This window comes from Rattus rattus, chromosome 1, assembly GCF_011064425.1.
Source record: "Rattus rattus isolate New Zealand chromosome 1, Rrattus_CSIRO_v1, whole genome shotgun sequence".
Taxonomy (NCBI): domain Eukaryota; kingdom Metazoa; phylum Chordata; class Mammalia; order Rodentia; family Muridae; genus Rattus; species Rattus rattus.
This window is the reverse complement of record NC_046154.1, coordinates 112981545-112992400: the sequence shown is the minus strand read 5'-3', so window position 1 is coordinate 112992400 and position 10856 is coordinate 112981545.

Genomic DNA, 10856 nt, shown 5'->3' with positions numbered 1-10856 from the left:
CTTGCTCTTGAATTCTAAGTAAATAGGCCTTGTTAAATAAATGGAATGTATTCATACAATGGCTAAATACATATGTATGTTTATATACATTTAAATATGTAACATGCACACATCATTAATCATACTGGATCTAATTATTTATAAAAAGATGCATACCCTTTGTTCTTGCTATCAGATATTAAATACATATGAAAATCAAGTTTATAGACATTTCCCAGATTGTGTTGAACTGCCCAGTGCACGCCTATGAATTTCTATGTGTTCAGCATATGACATGCAGACTGCCAATTTGAGCATTAGGAAAAATGCAGCGAATTTTCCATTAAGTGTACTCCCTTGGTGAATACCCTCTGATTTTCTGGCAGGACCCAGCAGGATCTGAAAAATAAGCAGCATATTGGGAACAATAATGAATATTTATGCCTCATGAAATCCTGTTTATTCATTTTCCACTATTCTCCTAAGCTCCAACTATTAAAATAGTAGAGGGGTTAAGAAGCATCCGGTTATAGATGCTTAGATTTATGATAGAGAAACTTCATTGAGAAGGTGAGATGAATCAAACTCGGGCTATGGAAAGCATAATTGATCTATATGAAATTTAATTTGCACTTTGCACTTGAAGGTAATAGATGCACTATAGTACTTCAATCTAGCAAACTAAGATTCGACAAAATGTAGAAGAAACAATAAAATAAATACCTTTATAATGAAGAAGAAAAGGTTATTATTAATAGTGAAAAGAAGAGGGTTGGGGACCTGGCCGAGCAGGTAAGAGCACAGGCTATTCCCAAAGACTTGGGTTCAGTTCCCAGCTCCCACACATAATCCATGCTACCTGTAGCTCTAGTTCAGAAGAAACAGAATCATACATCAGGCCTCTACCGATGTGGATGACTGTAAGTGATGAATGTAAGGCTCTAATGTACATGGAGGTAAAACTGTACACCCTAAAGTAAAAAGAAATATATAGTAAATCAAACATAGTATACATTGAGAAAATTAATAATTTGGGGAAAAAGCAGAATAAATTAATATTTCAGCCATTAACGTGTTGATTACCAGTCTTAAAATGAAAAGTAAGAGTAAGACTGAAGCAATAATCTTGGCATGGTGATTCGGAGACATATCCAGGATACATGGTGCTCAGTGAAAATATCTTAATTAAATGCTTGAATTCATTTTACATCGAGATCTTGTTGATTAAAGTGTTTACAGCAGTTTCCTGGCTGTGAATTTAGCCATCTACATTTGGTAGTAAATGCTAGTAAATCATGCTTCTAAGTAACCTCTATGAGGGGAAAAAAAACAAAAAAAAAAAAACATTTAGATGAAAATAGGAAGATTACTTTAGTATTTTAAAAATGAAAAAGGGGGGGGATGTTTGCCGGAAGCCGGGAAAGGAATAACACTCGAAATGTACATAAGAAATACTCAAGTTAATAAAAAAAAAATAAATAAATAAAAAATGAAAAGGCTGGGTGAACTCTACAAAACTAAACCTTGCTTAATGTGTCTGCTCTTTGCCAGATCCTACAGGGAAGATTGTGCTGCTGCTGTTTGGTTTCTTGATTGCTTTTGTTGTTGTTATGGTTTTAGTTCGTTTTTAATTAATTTATATTTATTCATTTTGCTAAGTGTCGAGTGCGATGATTGAAATGTCAAACAAAAGCAGTCATGAAACAGACACTTTCAGAAAGAAAAACGTGTGCTTTAAAATAAATTCTCACAGAGTTTCTAATCAACATTTCAAACACTTCAGTCGGAGAATTATACAATATTTGACCTGCTAGGAAGGTGAGCGCAGAACTAGGATCGCATCAGGGCAGAGTGAAATAAGAAGAAATACCCTTGGCCTATTTGGGAATTTTAAGTTTTGAAGCTGTAGCAAAGCATTTCTCGCTATGAGCTGTGAGGAAGGGAAGCTATTGCTGGGCCACATGTACGGAATCTTAGAGAGCCCGATTTAAATCCTGACTGCAGCTTTGAGGCAAAGTGTATGCCTGCAGAACATGGTGCCCACTTTAATCTTTGATCAAGAATAAAATACATAAAAAGAAGCTTTCCTTCCTTGGATCTGGTATACGTTTGAATGAAATCCTGGGAGTTTATTACATGCAGAGCTTAATGAAAGACCACTTGTCCCACAGAGTATAGAGCTACCGGAAGGAAATCTCAGTTGTATGGCCATGCTTCTTCTATCCTCTTAAAAAGAAAAATCATGAAACAGCAAAGTTTGTGGCTGAAGAGTCTAAATGTTCTCAGGACTATGGGAAACATATATTTGAAGTTTCTTTCTGTCAAGCATTTTCAGCCCGAGCGACCATCGTCCTCTCTTTGTTGGGAGCACAGGCTTGGTAGAGACCATGTGGCTGACTGAAAGCAGAATGTTTAGCCCTTGACCTCTGTCCTTCCTTTGCTAAGCTGTATATATTCCATCCCTCTATATTAACAAGGAAAATCAGTTTTCACCATTGAAAGGAATTTTAACTGAAACCTAAGTTCCCCGAAACAAGAAAGGGGGGCAAAAAAATCACAACTTTTTCATAAACTACACTTAAGAATAATTTCTTATGAAAAAAAAAGTTTACTTATGTCTATGACTCTGTTTCTGACTTTTCTAATTTTAATAGAAATACGTTAGAGAGGAAAGAAACCATCGATGCTCCAAAAACGGAAAACGATACCATCCTTTAATAGTGGCCATATTGCTGTTATACAAGCATTCCTCCTTTTACATCTAGTATTCTTTCCTAAAGAGCTCTACTTTCTGATTTCCTGTATCAGATCACTTGTACCCTGCTATCCCCTCCATTTTCTCCCCAAGTCCACTATCCTAAAAGTTTTACTATTTACTTTCCTATTTCTGTAGTAACCACAGGCTATGTACTCACCTCTGAAGATTTGGAACTAGGAGAATTAAATGAGAAAGAACTTACAAAATGTATCTTTCTAAGTCTGTGTTACTTCACTCCATATAAATTTTCTACTTCCATCCATTCACTTACAATGTTCATCGTTTCCTTTTTATCATGCTGAATAGTATTCAAATGTATTTATGCCCTACACTTTCCCTATTTTTCACGTCTAGGATACTTAGGTTGTGTCCATTTATTTGCTATGGTGAATAGAGCAGTAATGAGCATGGCTGATGAAGTATATGTAAAGTCAACTTCTTTGTGCATAGGACAAAGAGTAGTAGAGCTGTGTCCTACGGTAGATTTACGTTGAGTTTTTTGAGAATTATCACACTGATATTCACAGTGGCTGTCCCACTTTGACTCCTCACCAATAGTAAAGCAATGCTTCCCTTTTCTCTGAAATTCTTCCAATGCTTATTGCCTCTATTTTTAATATTTGCCACTCCAATTTGGGTAAAACGAAATATGAAAATTGTTTTGGATTGTGTTTCCTTAATTACCAGGTATCATGAGTTTTAAATTAATGGTGCTGATTGGTTTTTACAGAATCCATTTCATGGGGTGTCATATTTGTTACTTTTCTATTATTTCGAAGAGTTTCCTTATAAAATAGTAATTTGTGAGCTCATTGTCCTAGACAATTACCTACTTCATCATCACAGTAGGGGACCATAGCAGTAGACAGGTAGGTATAGCTTGAGAGCTGTAGCTGAGTGCTGTGTGTGTTGAGACACAAAAACTACTCATCATCCATCACACACACACATACACACACACACACACACACACACACAGTTACACACTCGATAGACACACACACACACACACACACACACACACACACACAAACACCAGAGAGAGAAAGAGAGCCAAAGGTGTGTGTGTGTGTATATATCTATATCTATATCTATATCTATATCTATATCTATATCTATATCTATATCTATATCTATATCTATATCTATATCTATATCTACATCTACATCTACATCTATATCTATATCTATATCTATATCTATCTATCTATACATACATACATACATACACACACACACACACACACACACACATATATATATATATATATATATATATATATATATATAGAGAGAGAGAGAGAGAGAGAGAGAGAGAGAGAGAATGCCAACTGGAAATGATGTGTACTTTTGCCTCAGTGACATATCTCGTCCAACAAGGCCATTCTTTTTAATCTTTCCCAAACAGTTCAACATTCAAGTGCATGAGCTTATGGGAGCATTTTTCATTCAGATCATCACAATGGGGAGTGTTTATATTAATTTGTACATTGTTTATATGTTTGGAGGATTATTTTCGATTAGTAAGTGTTACACTGGTTAAACTATGTACTTGCAGAAAGAAATGTTAATAATGTATGAGTAAATTTAATCCATTCATGGGTATAGACTATGTAAACCCAAAGGTGAAGTTGGTTTCGTTGCATTAGCTCTTAAATGCAGAGGTTTTGATCTAAATCTAATGCCGTACAAGAATTGATATTATGACACATAAGGAAGAAGTAGACATAAGAATAAAGTCCTGAATATATGCTTAGAAGTTGATGTGTAATTAAGCTTAAACCTCATAAACCACACATCCTCACAAAAAAATTAAGCCAGAGTTGGAATTGTTTCTTAATGTCACCTTTATCTTGGGATTAGATTTAAGTTTTGCAAACACCCGAGTTAGACTTAAAAGGATTTATGACTAAGTCTGAACTTATTTTGCAGATAATAAACTAATAATATGTAAGAAGCATCATTGTGTTATAGATCAAGAATATTCTTTTCTTATTTCAGACAACTCTTTTGTGTATGTGAATTTTGCTTGAAAGGTCAATGATTAATTCTCTCGTTAAAATTTTAAGATCCCAACGTTACTTTTCTTTCCTGGTAAACTTACTTTTCCACTTCTTACCTTTTCATTTAATCAGTATTTCAACTTCTGAAGACAATATGAGCAAAATTATTTGAGCCTTAAAGTGGAGTGAAGCAGTTGTCCTCTTTACTGTACATGTATCATGTAGCACAATGAGGATTGGATAGAAAAGGTAATAGCTGGGAAGTGGAGGAACATACTCTTAGGTCATCAGCCTTCAGGACAGAGAACTTTTCTCATTTAAATTATAGAAAATATAAAGGATGAAAGTTACTATATTATATTGTTATTATAAACAGGGTCTCATTACCAAAAGTCCATTGAAGACTATTGCTGTTCTGTAAGATAGTAGGGTAAACTACTCATGTAGATTTATGTTTTATAACTTCTTATTTTCATTATTGTCTATGATGTCTAGTTGATCCTATAATTTCTTTTTTAAAAGTTTCTTTTCTCATACAATGTATCTCATCAACAGTTTCTCCTCCCTCTTTTCACCAGCTCCTGCCCCAGCCAGAGACCTCCCCTCTCCCACAGGTCAACTTCTTTTCTGTTTCCCTTCAGAAAAGATTAGGCCTCCCAGGGACCTCAACCATACACAGTTCAACAAGAAGCAATAAGAATAGGCACAAATCCTCTTAATAAGCCCAGACCAGGCAACTTAGTAAGAGAAATAGGGTCCCAAAAGCCAGAGTAAGAGTCAAAGATACTCCAACTTCCAGGGTTTGGAGTCCCACAAAAATAACAACTGTGACACATATACAGTGGATTTAGTGCACACCCATGTAAGCTCTAGGAGTGCTACTTCAGTATCTGTGAGCCCCTATGATCACTGCTTAGTTGGCTTTGTGGAATGTGATAACCTGTTGTCTCAACCCAACTGGCTCCTACAATTCTTCCTTCCTTAGTGGGACTCCTGAACACCAAGTGGAAAGACCCCATGGAGAGCTCCAATTATTTTTGCTACTGGGTAAATCACACAATATACAATTACTAATATTATCCAAGCTGGATTCCAATCTAGTCCCCCTTCATGTCTTCTGAGCTGATGTCTGGACATGGGATGCAGTATGGAACATGGGTATGTAGACACTATGCAAATATGCCATATTTATAATATAGTTCTTCTTTGCATTTTAATATTAAGTGACATTTTTCATACTTTTTTGGTAGAAATTTAATACTAGAACTAGTGTTATTACCAGTTGTTTATTTATAAATTAGACTTCTCCCTCAAATGGTGCATCCACAATACCCTATACCGTCCCTCTTGACATTTCTATTCTCACCAGGCTTCACTTGTTAGTAGCTGCCTCTTTTTTGCCTACTGGTTGGTTTTCAGCTCTAAGGTTTCCCTTTATATTCCTGTTCTTTCTGTCTTTTCTTTAGTTCAACCCACTTCATCTCATTTGCCCCTATGTTTTCATTATTCGGAACAGCGTTAATTGGGTTATGTAGTCAAAATCTGTTGGATGATTTCATGAACTATTGCATTCAATATTATTTCCTGTTTATAGCATTCACTATTCTCTGTTTACATCTAAGCCACCATAACCTTTATTGTTGAAATGCCCCTTGTTATTCTGGGACAATAATTTCTCTCTGATACATAAACTACCAAATATCTGGGAAAACAAACAAACTAACAAACAAACAGAAAGCACATCAATTACCAAACAAAACATCAAGGATGATGTAGTACTTTGCCTTTCAATGTCTCCTTTGGCTTGCTTTCTCATGCTTAGGTTTATATTTTTGTTTAAAAAGGCTTTTAATCTTTTAAAGTATTAAAATTATTTTATGTATATGACTGTTTTGCCTGCATGTATTCATGTGCAACATGAACCAAACTCAGGATTTGATGTGTGAAAGAGCAACACGTGTTCTTCACTGATGAGCCAATCTCTTCAGCCCCTCTTTTTCCACAGTCTTCCTCCACAGGTAGCCAGAATGAAGCAATGCGGAGAGATCCAGCATTTTTCTGTGCCCCTGCAAACCCAAGTGGATCTATATTGTTCACGCTCACTATTTTTGATCTCAGGACTGCTGCTCTCTTCTTACAAAATCAAAATGAATGAATTTACCCGTTCAACTCCACGTACTTTATGGTTTGGTAAACAATCCCTAGATTGTGATTATAAGATATCTAAAAGGTGTCATTTTATTTTTTATGACTTGGACAAATTTTTACTTTACCTGGGATATTGAAAATATCTCTCTATGGTAGAGCATGTGGCAATCGTGTGTGTGCCTCTTGCATCTATCTTCGACACTGGAATACAATTTTAAGATTTAGTAATTGTTTGATGATTAAATTCAAGGCTAGATGAATTATTGGACACCATTATTTGGACCTAAGTTCATGCTCATTTTCATTGCCTCATAATCTACTTAGACATTATTTTAGTTACTTAATTTATTTTTAAACATTTGAATCATATATAATGTTGAAAGATTCATTAGGGGCATTATGAAGTTGGTGTTATTTTGATAGCTTTCTGAATGGAAATATTCACACTAACATATTCTGAAGAATAACACTAGGTGGACATTGTTATGAGAAAGCAAGTGAGAGGACAGCCATGGTAACTGCAAACAACCTCCCAAAACAAAAGTTAGGAGTCAGAGTTTCAAAGCCCATAACAGCTAATTCTCACATAAATCCACACCTAAAAGACGATATACGCTTCTGCTACCTGTGATTATACAAGTGCCACAAGCTTGAGGAGGCAGTGTTCTATTAACACACATTGGAAAATTCCTTGCTGTCTAGTCTTCCCTAGCTGCTTTGTTTTTCAGGTATTACAACTATGATTTCATACCAGTATGATTTGTTGAAGATATCTAATGTGATTTCTCATCATCGTAGTAGCTGGATATTTTATTATTATTTAGCAAATCTTCTAATGAGTAGTATTTTGACTATTAGTCAAATCTTGCTATTAGTGAAACAACTCTGACCTTTTGAGTTTTCTCACTCGGTAATTTTTTTCATTGTTTTAATTACTGGATATTTTATGTATTAACATTTCAAATGTTATCCCCTTTTCCCCCCTCTATCACCCCCTTCCCACTTCCCCTGCTTCTATGAAGATGCTACCACTCCCTTCCACCCACCCACTCCCACATCAACACCCTGGCATTCTCCTACACTGGGGAAACTAGGTTTCACAGGACCAAGGCCTTCTCCTCCTATTGATGCTAAACAACGCCATCCTCTGCTACATAGGTATATGCCGCTGGAGCAATGGGTTCCTCCATGGCTGATGGCTTAGTCCCTGGGAGCTCTGGGTGCGGGGGGAGGGTCTGGTTGGTTGATATTGTTGTTCTTAACAATGGAGGATTACTCTTTCCCCACATTCTTGCCAGCATTTGTTGTCACCTGAGTTTTTAATCTTAGCCATTTTGACTGATGTGAGGTGGAATTTCAGGGTTTTTTTTTGTTTGTTTGTTTGTTTGTTTTTCATTTTCCTGATGACTATGGATGTTGAACATTTCTTTAGGTTCTTCTCAGCCATTTGATATTCCTCGGTTGAGAATTCTTTGTTTATCTCTGTACCCCATTTTTAATAGGGTTATTTGGTTCTCTGGAGTCTAACTTCTTGAGTTCTTTGTATATATTGGATATTAGCCCTCTATCAGAAGTAGGATTGGTAAAGATCTTTTTCCAATCAGTTGGTTTCAGTTTTTTCCTATTGACAGTGTCCTTTGCCTTACAGAAACTTTGCAATTTTATGAGGTCCCATTTGTCAATTCTTGATCTTAGAGCATAATTCACTGGTGTTCCATTCAGGAAAATTTCCCCAAGCCCATGTGTTTGAGGCTCTTCCCCACTTTCTCTTCTATAAGTTTCAGTGTGTCTGGTTTTATGTGAATCCTTGATCCACTAAGACTTGTGCTTTGTACCAGGAGATAAGAATGGGTCAATTTTTTTAATATTGCTTCAGGGGGCATCCTAGAAACATAATTGTTTCCACAGTAAAAATGTCCTTCCAGAATGATCTTAGAAAGCTTTCCACTGTTGTGAGCAACACATGAGCCCACAGAGTTCTTGACATGTAACCACAACCACAGTAGCTTGGATATCTTAACATGGACAATCAGCTAACCTTTTTATAGTTACTTGAACATGGATTTCACATTTCTTTAATTATAAATGAAAGCAAGCACACATTTTTGTGATCTGTGCACTATCATATTTTCAATCCTCTACTAAACATGATCCCACTTAAACAAAATACCTTCCAGGATTTTCCCTTATAATTATAGATTATATAAGATTTCTCTTAGGTTTTCAATGTTATTATCTTTTTAAAATTTACGTACATTGAGTAATCAAATTTAATCAAGGTTTGATGTATCATACTTTTATTTCATCTTTGAATCTAAACACAGTTCTGTGTCTAGTTTACTTCCTGAACACAGTACTGTGCCTTGTTTAATTTCCACATATCTCACTGAAATTTGTGTAACATTACAAACTAATCTTGTTTTGAACATAAATTTTGTGGTTTATATTAGTATGCATTGCTCTTGGCTGTGTTTTGTTCTGCCTTTCCATTCAGATTTTTAATAAAAGTATAAAGCATCAGAGTATTTCACATGAGAAACCTTGAAGTATTTCATATTATAAACATCTCCAGGGTGAAATATCAGATAACATCACAGGAAATTAAGATTCTGTGTGAATGTGCCCTTATTGAACTTTGCCACCAGAGCTTAAAAACTCAATGTTTTTTCTGTACGCAAGGTGTTTGTTGATTTTTCCAACAAACAATATTATTTGTAGTTGCTGCTTTCCCCAAATCAACGTTTTTCTTTTCCAAACAGCTGCCTCAATGAGTTTGCTATAAATCTTAATTAGTTCCAGGCTTAGATAATCAAGTTGCAAGAAATGAAGTGCAGACTTGAAGGAGGTAGGGATTAGTTACGTTTTTTTTTCTCTGACTTGTTTCCACATTGTCAGATCAGGACATACTTGGAGTGACATGGACATCACTGATATGAATCCTTATTCCTTGATTTCCGAGCCCTGTGCACTTTCCCATATGTACGGACACGAACATAATGTTTCTAGCTATAAAATATTTCTCACAATATGCAGCGCTCTAGAACACCAGCACCTGCCCTGTGAAACTTCAATAAATATTAATTAGTTATACTAATTAGAGACGTTGACACATGCATTGTTGATTACAACTGAGGATACATCTGAAAAGAAGAGAGCTTTCAGTTAATCAAATATCAAGGAATATTTTCACAAGATTGGAGACACTCAGAATGTAATCAAGTGCAAAGCATATTGTGGATATTGTGGAAGCTTGTGAGACAGAAAGCATTGCTCTCATCTAGATGAGAAATAACCTTGACTGGAAACAAGGTATTCAACAACCCAGAGGCAAGTGCTTCACACTCATATAAAATTCTATGAATTCACATGCTCATAGAAAATCTTAAATGGTATGGTAACCAGCAGCATTTGTGAAGAATGATTTCAGGAAAAGGACTCAATAGAGGAAAATTATTTTGTGTCTTGCCCCTGCCTGGGGTACAGTTTTGTTTTCTGTGTAGTCTCTTATAAAGTCTTCTGAGGGAAGAGTGTGCTTCCAGGAAAAGCCTGATTTTCGTAGGACTCTGTGTTTTCCTTCTAAGAAAGCCTCTAGGGGAGGTTTGCCCAGGCGCTCACTGCTCTGGGGGCTTCACATTGAGTTCTAGTCACTGATGAAAACGTGAAGCTAATGCTGATTCCTTTGATGACAAAACTTAAGATTTAGTATAAAGGCAAATTATAGAATGATTATTTGCGATTGATCCAGGTTCATCTCAAGGACAGGGTGATCTGGAATCTTAGTTATGGAAGTTATCTAAGTCTTCATGAGAAGTGTAGTTCTGAAGCTCTCAAAGAATTGCACTTAGAAAAAATAATGAGTTTCTCACTGATAGAATCTATTTTAGTATATATTGATAGTAAGAGTAATTATTGCCTTGCTGCTTGCAAGTGTGAACCACATTTGGACTTTCAAATTTAAAAGTCCCCAT